The sequence below is a fragment of the Pseudopodoces humilis genome, chromosome 4 (genome assembly GCF_049639895.1).
Source record: "Pseudopodoces humilis isolate 2021_Gansu_Grassland_sample_001 chromosome 4, ASM4963989v1, whole genome shotgun sequence".
Lineage (NCBI taxonomy): Eukaryota > Metazoa > Chordata > Aves > Passeriformes > Paridae > Pseudopodoces > Pseudopodoces humilis.
Window position 1 is genome coordinate 6,381,725 of NC_142203.1, and position 11,423 is coordinate 6,393,147.

Below are 11,423 nucleotides of genomic sequence, written 5' to 3' on the forward strand. Positions count from 1 at the left end.
ATGGTTCCAGGTATTCTTGGCTCATCTGAGTTAAGGCTGTTCAGATATTTTAGTCTTGTGTGATCATAACTTATTAACATGTTTATCTTTGTTTGAATTGTGTCCTGCATTTCCTGAATTAATAGTAGGAATAACAATAGTGCTGCCATTATTTTTATCCTTTTTTTCAGTACTAGTCCAATATACCTCCAGCATTCTTCTCTCTCAAACTTAATATACTTACACTGAAACTTAATGTTCTATGATTTGAAATGTATTTAAGGTTAAATTGAAAGGAGCATATGTAAGTATTTTGATCATGTCCACTGTTTAAATCTGAATAAAAGGAAGCCATCACTTCAGACTTTAAACAACTCTCAACACACTGCTGAAGTATAATGAGCTTTGCATTAGAATTGAACATCCATTGACTTTCGTTGCAACTGGATATGACTGACTGTATACAAAACACTTTTCAAACCACTAAAGCAAGGTGAGGAAACTCAACACAATATTTTTTCCTTCATATCCTTTCTTTGAAGCCACCACATTCAGTATGGGAGGTCAAAAATTTTCCAGCTAGAAAACATGAGGAAAAACCCATTTCCTAAATTTGAAATATTTCACCAAATATGTGAGATTTGTCTCATGCAAGAGTTATTTCAGTAGAAATCCAGTGATACTATTGATGTGTTTTGTCAAGGGAGAAACCCTGAGGCACTTACTCAGCAAAGTGAATTAAAAACTCTGAATTCTTGAGAAAGTCAATCTCCATGTTATTGAAAGGAGTGAAACTGAAAGGACATCCTTACCTTGATCAAACATGGGATCCACAACTTCTGGAGAAGTGGAAGAATGATATGTATATTTACAACTGGAGCTGCCAATTGCTTAGTAACACTTACTTTCTGATAAGCAACTGATAATTTTTAAAAATCAACAAATAGTCTGTCCCTTCTCTGTTTCTTCTATGCACTTTGTTGCTTGCTTTGACTTTGAGCAATGATGACTTTACAAAATGCTTCTGAATGTTTCAGTTGCACACTGTTTAACAGGAATATAATTAGACTAATGCTGCTATGATTTTGACATTATCCGTTTAATGAAAGGGTAGTGAAAAGCAAAAGATTTTTTTTTCCTCTCACAGGTGCTAGTAAAGTAAGTACATTATTTAATTGTCATGTGGCTGTATGAATGGATTAGATCTAAATTAAATGTTACCAATACTGAGATATCATATTCACTAAGGAGAGCAACCTAACCTTAATATTACAAACAACTTGCTTGCCATTACTAATTGAAGCAGTGTTGATAAATTTGTGCCTTTGTGCTGTTTCAGTAAAAATTTGAAGTGAGTCTAGACAATACCAGAAGGTTTAGATAAAAATGGGATTAAGCTCTTGTATTTCAAGGGCTGCAGAAACGATCAGAATTAAGCTTCTTCAAAATCACCAGATCCATTTCACCTCATCCAACTACAATATGCTTTATAAGGGAACATGGCAGTTAGCTGTGTTTTCTCTCTCTCTACTCTCAAAAAAGAGTAATATGCCAGAAATCTTCTGTATGTAAATAATGCTGAATTATATTTTGCCAAGAAAGTCTGCCAAGTAGAGTAAGACATAGATGTACTTCAGCCCCAGGGAAAGCAAATGGGAATTCCTGGTAACTGGAATAAAGAGGATGTCCAATTCTCACTGTACTGATTTAAAGTATATTCACTCAGAGCTGCAATTCTCAATGCTGCTGCTCAGGTGTTGCATATCCCAGCAATAGTCACTCCCTACAGGAAGCCCTTTACCCAGATGTCTTTTTTAATAGCATACCAAATAATTATAGTATCAAAAAATGTCTTGGCTTGGAAGAGACCTTAAAGATCATCTGGTTTCAAACTCCCTGTCAGGGACACCCTTCCCCAGACCAGGATGCTCCAATCCCCATTCAGTCTGGCCTTGAACACTTCTAGGGATGGTGCATCCACAAACTTCTCTGGGCAACCTGTGCCAGGGCCTCACCACCCTCACAGTAAAGAATTTCTTCCTAATATCTGATCTAAACCTACCTTCCTTCACTTTGAATCCATTCCCCCTTGTCCTGTCACTCTATGCTCTTGGAAAAGTCCCTCTCCATCCTTCCTGTGGAGTCCCTTCAGGGACTGGAAAGCCACAATGAGGTCATCTCAAAGCTATCTCTTCTCCAGGCTGAACAATCCTCATTTTCTCAGCCTTTCCTCATAGGAGAGGAGCTCCCTCCCTCTCATCACCTTGGTGTCCCTCCTCTGCACTCTCTCCAGCAGCTCCATGTCCTTCCTGTGCTGGGACCCCAGGGCTGGAGGCAGCCCTGCAGGTGGGGTCTCACCAGAGCGGGGCAGAGGGGCAGAATCCCCTCCCTCCCCTGCTGCCCACGGGGCTCTGGATGCAGCCCAGGACACACTTGGCTCTCTGGGCTGGGAGTGCCCATGGCTGGCTCATGTCCAGCTCTCACCCCCAGCACCCCCAAGTCCTTCTGGGCAGGGCTGCTCTGGATCTGTTCATGCCCAGCCTGGGCTGGCACCAGGGATTGCCCAGACCCAGGTGCAGCACCAGCACCTGGCCTTGTTAAACCTCATGAGATTTCTAGGTTCACTGCTTGAGTTCTTCTGGATGGCATCTTGTCCTTTAGGAGTGTAAGTTGCACTCTCAACTTGGTGTCATCTGCAAATTTACTGTATGCACTCAATCTTTTAATCTGTGTTGTTAGTGAAGATATGAAACTGCACCAATCCCAAAGAGGGACCCTAAAAGATCCATCTCATGGTCTTGGATATGCATCATTGCAAATGACCCATGGTCTCAAGACAAGGGGAAAGCTACAGGCTACAGGGAAGCTACAGCACATGGCAGCACCTTACACATCACTGCTCTGATCCACCCTAGTTGTCAGCCTGACAGTTGTCAGAATGTCTGCACTGAAAGCACTGCAGTTCACTCTGCAGTTACTGCATTCATGCTCTCCTTGCTTGCCAGCCCAACAGCAGAGACAGGCAGGCTGCCTGTCCTGCACATGGAGAGGACAGCAGCCTGTCCCACTTACTCTAGAGCCCAGACCAGCAATGCAAGGAGCTGCTGCCTCCCCTCCAAAAGCGGCAGCTCCTTTGGCATCACTTCTGGTGGGACTGGAGCCTGGGAATAGAGATTTTGCATCCTGCCAGAACTGCCCTCTGTCCTGCTGATAATTTTTCACTAGCTGACCTGATGTGTGCTTCATGATAAAACAATCCCAAAAGCCACTGGGGGTATCCCATTGAATAAGGTAACATTGTAGAATGACTGAGGCTAACAGAACTGGAATTCAGATAAAATGTGCATATGCATTTCACCTTATTCACATGTTATACTATGACTGTTCCGAGTTTCATTCCTTTCCAAGCCCTGGGCACACACCACATCCCTGTATAGGCCCTGCATGCAGGCCCTGAGCTACATCCTGTGCCCCAGCCTAGCTGCAGGCAGCCACCTGCTCTCTCATCCCTGCTACCCCTCCTGCTTGCTCTCTCCAGAAGTCTGCTTCCAATTAATCCACATGCTGCCCAGCTCTCTGTCCTTAACTTTCTTCTTGCACGCTCATTCTTAGCATATCCACTAGGAGCAGCCAGTCTGGCTGAAGGGCAGAAAGCAGGGAATGCTGTGTGTCTTTTGCACCCATTCCCAGCAGGAAGCACCAGTCCAGACCTGTTCTCTGTGATGAGGAAATGTGGTGTGTAATAGAGGCATCAACACAGAGTGTGAACCCAAGACAAATTTAATTTAGCAGATGATTGAGCTCAGGGAATGAAGAGCTTAGGTCTGTGCGTAGTCTTGACAGCTGCAAGGTGGACGTGTCCGAAGTTCAAAGTGAAGTAAATGGGGTGGAGAGGAAAATGAGACTTTGGATTTAGACCTGTGCTCAAGCAGTGCTAGGGAGAATGTTCTCCACTATGGAGGCAGAAACTTATCCCTGGGGACCCACATGAAGCACACGACAGGAGCCACGTGCCAGTGTGGTGCTGACTGTCTGCACACAGCAGGACAGGTGGCCACATAAAAAAACCCACCAGTGAGTAAACCTACATCTTCTGATGCCACAGCAAGACACACAAAAATTTAGCAGAAGAGGGGGAGAAAATTAAAATCATGGGGTTTTTTTATGTGTTCTTTTCCCTGGCACAGGAGATGTGGGATACCTTGGACAGTTAAGGTCATGACCTGCAGGGGATTAAAAGTCAAATTTTTGCTCAGCTACAGCTGCTCTGTGTCTACTCAAAGGCAGTGGAGACTTAGAGGAAACTGGGAGCCAGTCCTTGCTGCAAATGGAAGTGGAGTCTAGAAGGTTAAACTAAACTGGGAGACACTGTTCTCACAGCCTAGATGACCAGGTTCAAATGAGGCTGTGATTGGGAAATGCCTTCTTACTCATATCCCTTTAATATCTCCTGAGGAAAATTCTGGGCAGCTGGAGGTAACTAATTTTGGCATTTTGGCATTTTGGCATTATGACTCTTTGTATGTTGGAAGCTAATGTCTTAGCCATGCTTTTGAGGATTACTGCACAAAGAATTTAAAAGCCCTCTGGCACTGATTTTTAAGTAAAACCAGACATTTCAGTGACTTATGTATTGTTAATTATTTTTGGGTCTTGATTCACTGAGTGTTATGTGATGTGAAAGAAATAAAAGCTGTTGCCTTCAGCATTGTTTTAAGAAAGCCACACTCTAATTTTCTAATTGTGGCAAGAAGATAGAAAAGTAGCAGAGCCATGATTTGTGAAACAGAGACCCTGCTGCCTGAGACTCCACATTGAGCAACTTCTTTACATACGGTGTGCCAGTTTTCAGTGTATGCCACACAAGCATTCACACAAAATTAGCCTGATCAGGGATTGACTGAGAATAGGTCTTTTGCTTTTTCAGTTAAAAATACTATTATCATTTTTTGTTTGTTTGTTTGGTTTGTTTTTGATTTTTTTTGGTTTTGTTTTTTATTTGGGTTTTTGTTTGTTTTGGTTTTTTGTTTTTTTCTTTTTTCTTAAAAGAAACTGGTAAAAATGAAAAATAAAAGAAAAATAAATTTTAAAAAAACTGAAAGAAAGATCATAGAAACTTAAACTGAATTCATGACAATCCTGTTATATTCTTATATGCACACCTATAGCACTGAAAAAACTGGCAGAAATATTTGTGACAATGGTCTTTGGAAAGATTAATGTAAAGTTTAGCATCATGTTTTATAGGGTGAAATAACTGAAATTCATAAATGTAAATACAGCACATAAATTTAATAAAATTATTTAAAGGCAAGAGAAATTAGAAATGTTAACAAATATTGTCCAGAAAATAACATATTTTGCTGGGCAGAAAAGACTGCAGAGTATAAATATAAGTACACAATGATATATATAATTCTGAGAAAAAAACAAACAATTAGAAGATATAAGGGAATTTAGATGTAGCAGCCTTTTCAGATAAATACGTTTTTTAAAAGGTAAAAATTTCCTTGGAAAACAAACTATCATTACCTGTGAGAATGTTCTAATTTCTCAGTTTACAACTTTTTATCTTTGTACTGGAGCTGAACAGTATATAGAATCATCACAGAATTATAGAATGGCCAGGGTTAGAAGGGACCTTAAAGATCATTTTGCTACCCCCTTGCTGTGGGCAAGGGCGTATTTCACTAGATGAGGTTACTCAGAGCTCCATCTAATTCCTGTCTAGATGAAAATATTTAGTTCATTGTCAAGAAATGTTTAAAGCAGATTTTTTGCATATTGAAATTTGATACTTGTCATTTATATAATAAGACACCTGAATGGTAAGTGTTGTTTCTCTTAGGAGAGAAAACACAGGTGGCACTAATGAATTACTCCTTTTGTGAAGTTTTGGTTAGTTCCAAGAAATGTATGTGCAATATCTTTTCCCTGAGGCTATAAAAAGGTGGTGTGGAATGAAGGAAAGAAATGCTTGTGCCAGTGTTCTTACCTCATGATGGGGGTCAGAGTATAAGCCTAGTTTTCATTTATTTCAGAACTTCCTTTTTGTCTCTTGAATCTCAGAGAAGGGTGCTCAAGCAGCCTTCCTGCTGGTTTTGCACTAAAAACCAGCTCAGTGGTAGAAATTACTATATATTATTTGAAATTTCATAGACCTATAGAATCCTTTTGGTTGAAGAAGACCATTAATAACATTGAATCCAACCATAACAATATTTAGTTTACCACTATACCTTGTCCCTAAGTGCCACATCTACTTAAATACCTCCAGGGATGGTGATTTTTCCACCTCCCTGAGTAGCCTGTTCCAACACCTGGTGATCCTTTCCATGAAGCTTTCCCTCATCTCCAATTAAAACCTCTCCTGGTGTAACTTGATGTCGAGATGAAATACAAGGGATGGGACCACCATGCTATTTAAGATGATTTATTGCTCAAGTAAGCCAGACAAGAGATCAGGCTCAAAGGTGTGAGATTTGGAGAGGGCCAACAAGTCAGCCATAGCTCAGAGAAGTCACAGGTTTCTTCCTCACACAGCAATATAGAACATTTTGGTCCAATAGTCAGTTAACACAAAACTTGTTTCTGTTTAATAACCTATCCCCTTTGCTTAATTCTGCTGCACTGCATCTGTCTTTCAGCCAATAAACTGATAGGTCATGTACACACACATCTGTAAATCAAACCTTTCAGTGTCAGTAGAGTTTCCATTTTTCTGTTTCCCACAACTTGAGATAATTTCTTCTCATACTGTCACTTGTTATCTGGGAAAAGAGTCTGACCCCCATCTGTATACAAGTTTGTCACCCCCAGGCTTATCCCTGTCAAGCCCATTTTTCTCCCTTTCCCCCCTCAAATCTCATTTAAAGCTGTTGCAATGAATCTGTCTAACGGCAGCAGTCCTTATTCCACTTTGAGACCAGTGTACCCCTTCTGCTGCCAGCAGGTCTGGTGCCATGTCAACCAACCCATGGTGAAAACCCCTGAAATTGTGCTTGTGGCACCAGTCATGGACCCATGTGTTGATCTGCTGGGTCTTCATGACTCTTTCCTCATAATTTCCTCTAAGTGGAAAGATAGAGGGGAATAGTGCTTACACTCCTGATACCTGAACCAGTCATCCCAAAGCCCTGAAATCTCTCTTGATTGCCCTTGGACTTCTTATTTTAACTTTGTCACTGCCTGCACAGAAAATCAGTAGTGGGTAATAATCCAAGAGCTGTGCCTGGTTACAATGGTTAAAAATCTCCATTGGCCTCTTGAAAGAACTCTCTAGGAGGTTATACCCTTCTGACAGGGCCAGTATTTTTTTTGGTTTTGGCAAATGTTTTGTTAAATCTGATAAAACTTAACAAGACCACTTTAAGTGTATGCAGATCATGTTTCCACACTGAAACAGTAATTAACACTAATTAACAGTAAGTAGATAAATACACTATTTTTTGTCTATAACTGACCACAAGAATGTTATAGATAAACTGGGTAGGATGAAAAAATATTTTCCAAATATTTTTCTTTACTTAGATTTTAGAATAGTTAACAGATAGTAAAATGCCTCAACCTTCTCATGGCTTTTAACTTTGAAGAAAAAAATATGTGCCTGAGAAACCACTGGCCTGAATGCAGCTATTTGGGGCAGAAACCACACAGAGAAAACTTTCATTCTCCCATTTTTGCATTGGGACAGACATACAAATATATCATGCCTGACACTAGAAATAAACAAGAAGTTTAAAAAGTCAGGACATTGCCTTTTACCACTTTCCAGATATGGTTGCTTTTATGAGAAATAAGATTATGAGTATCACAACTCTTGCATTGGAACAAGACATCTCACCCTTGGGTTTGGGAGGTCCATGACACAATGTTCCTTCAAGCAGTTTTTCAAAGTAATTGAGAGAAGAGTTGAAACCTCCTGCATCTGAGGGTTATATTCTGCATCCTGTGCGTTGGGTTAACATTTCTGAAGAAGGCTTGTATTTTCTTTATTATAAGGATCAAATCTAATCAAGAATTAATCTACTTTAGTGAAGAGGACTTAATTACATTTTTTACAGATAACTCCGGATAAAGTTTTCAGGATGTTTTACTTTATAGTTGCACAGAAGGAGAACATATTCACAGTACCATACATAAAGAAATCACATGGTATTTTACAGCCCAGCCAGTGAATCACTCAGCAAATGTGTTCAGCTCCACTTGCTAACACCATACAACAGGTAAGTCAGTATAGAGGATTGCAAAAGAATAGAATAGAATAGAATAGAATAGAATAGAATAGAATAGAATAGAATAGAATAGAATAGAATAGAATAGAATAGAATAGAATAGAATAGAATAGAATAGAATAGAATAGAATAGAATAACCAGCCCCTAATGAGTCTGGGTTCTGATACTCAGATTATAGATATTCCAAAACTTATTGTGCAGAAATTGGAGAAAAAAACCCTCCAAAGCAAGCCATTTGAACCCCGTTGTTTTTTAGGAGTGGGAACTAATGGCTTCTAAAATAACTGAAATTGCAAAAGAGCTCACATTGCCTCTCCTAAAGAGGAAGGTACCCACTAATTTCTTCAAAAAGGTGTTTTCAACCTAAGGAACATATACAATTAATTGAAAAGGTTGTGAATGTTACTATTTTCCTTTTAATCTATAATTCTATGTGAATTTGCCATACCTTTCCAATTTTGCAAGAGCATGTCCTATACATGGGCTAAAGCTATGGATATTTAGTACAGTCTCTCCTAAGTAAAGACTGAAAGAATGACATGGCTGGTAAATGCCCTGTTCCAATCCTAATAATAGGTATTACATTTTAGAAAGTGTCAGAATAAAACCAATTTCTTATCCAGTGGAAATCAACTGAAATAGTAGCATAAGGAAATCTATACAAGCTGCTCCCACCCCCTCATAACGAATTTCTTGTTTTCTGGGCTAAACATGTTAATTTTTTAGCTATGTTTGAGTAATCATTTGAGAACTATGTTGTCATACGTAGCATATGTGTATGGACATGTACCTGTGTACGTACTTCATGTACTACATGAAGAAGGAATGTCTCAGATAGTTTTGCTGCAGGGTAGTTTGGAAAGTAGAACAAGAGGGAATGATAACATGATGGGTGTCCTTGACAGGTTAACCTGCCTAGAAGTAATGTTGGATGGATGAAACCTTCCATAAATGGCTGGAAGAAGCTTCAAATTTGTAGGTCCTGGTCCTCATGGGAGACTTGAACTGTCATAACATCTTCTGGAAGACACTTGCATGTGTCTTCCTAATGTATACATATGCAACACTTCATTCATTGTTCCAGAAAAGATAGTTCTCTGTTATTTAACCACAGGCAAACTTCTCTACCACAATTTTAGCCAGAAACAGAAATGTCATCCAAGCTCAAGCCACATATTCTATTCTATTCTATTCTATTCTATTCTATTCTATTCTATTCTATTCTATTCTATTCTATTCTATTCTATTCTATTCTATTCTATTCTATTCTATTCTATTCTATTCTATTCTATTCTATTCTATTCTATTCTATTCTATTCTCTAATTCTACTCTTTTCTAACCTCCCAATATTTGATGTAGTACCAGAGGAGGACAAAGAGAAACGATAGTCTACCCCAGAAGCCTCTGAGGTCATTATTGATGACATGTTAAGAAAAGATGAGCAACAAAATGAAAATCACAGACTTAATAGCACAGATATTCCAATAAACATCATATTATGTAGTTCCCCAAGGGGACACCAGCTCACCAGTGGAGAATCCTGTTTTCTGGTTGGGGATGAACATGTTTGTGGGGAGCAGAGAAACTCTGTGGAGAGGCCAAGGACCAAAGCCATATTTAACACAGCATCAACATGAGTTACTTGTAAGTCTCTGATTAAACCAATGTGATCTTCATCACAAAAAAAAATATAAAATAAAATTAAAAAAAAAATCACCCCCAGAAATATATTAGATAGTTGACTCTTAATATTCTCCCTCTGTAAATATTTATCGTACTTGAAGAGTGATTTTCAGGGAAATTCCTTGAGATTGCTGGGGACTGCTATCCCATCCTGAGAAAGTCTTTCATTCATTACTGAACCCTAGTAGAGAATAAAAGATTTACCAAGAAAAAAGACTTCTGTCAAATAAGATTTTAATGTAGGAGCTGAGATAGAAGCTGTTTGGCTTGGAAAAGCCAATGGTGAGTAAAGACAGTACTGTGTTGTCTTCCCTCTTTTGATGGTGATAGTTACAAAGAGAAGTCTGCCTTGGTCTCTCTGAATCATAACTAAGGTCAAGTATAAAGGAATAAGATTATTTTAAAAAATTAAATCATGGTGGGTAAGGTTCTGATTAAATGACATCTGGCAGGGATTATGACAGGCAAATAGAGCTATTTAAAAATATATTTGCAGTTAGTGAATAAAGGGAGGAAACAGCTGATACTTCAGAAGGCAATATAAACAATGGCAATACTTTTTTGTTCATAAAAATCATATAGCTAGAACAGCTGTCAAGAGATAATAATTTATACCCTTTCTCAAGGCATAATCATATGTATGTACACTATTTCTGACAGAGGGCCTGTCAGCACATGATCATAGATCACACCCAGCTATGAAAATAACATGACTATTCTAGACAAGTTTCTGAAGTGCATCTTTTCAAACAATGTTTTCCCATGTCTGTGCTATTCCATTTCTTAACTTCATTTATCAATGTCTTTCCTACCTGAAAGGGAACACAGCACTTTGCACTTTGCAAGAGATGCTATCTTCCTTCAGAGTACTTGTATTTGAATTGAACAACCAAAATTTGTTCAAACTACTTTCAAAGGTCAGACTTCTCATCATTCATAGTCAACATTTCTTTTCCAAGAGAAGCTAGACTTGACTTTGCAGCTGAGACGTTATGAGTCTTGTTGAAAATGACATTGTAAGTTACAAGTCATAATTTTCTTTTTCTTTTTTCTTAAATTGGTGAATCATGCTCAGTTTTAATAGCATTTTTTGCCTTAATCCTGGTAACAGAAATGTTACTAGACGTTTAATTTACAGGATTTTAAAAAGAGGGGTATTAGTCACTTTCCCCCAGTGCCAAGGATGCTAGAGGAGAGCTGTTACAATTTCTTAGAAAAAATAAATGAATTTTGGTGATTTTGCAAATTTCATCAACATTTTTCTCTTTGTTTTAGAAATGATCCACATCTTAGCCATCTGAATTTCGGTTTATTTTTTGTTTTGCTCTGAAGCAGGAAGTCCAGGAGAAGGGCAACAGAGCTGGAGAAGGGGCTGGAGCACAAGTCTGATGAGGAGAGGCTGAGGGAGATGGGGGTGTTTATCCTGGAGTAAAGGAGGCTCAGGGGGACCTTATTTCCCTCAGACAACTGAGATGAGTCATAGCCAGGTGGGTATTGCCCTCTACTCCCAGGGAACAAGAAATAG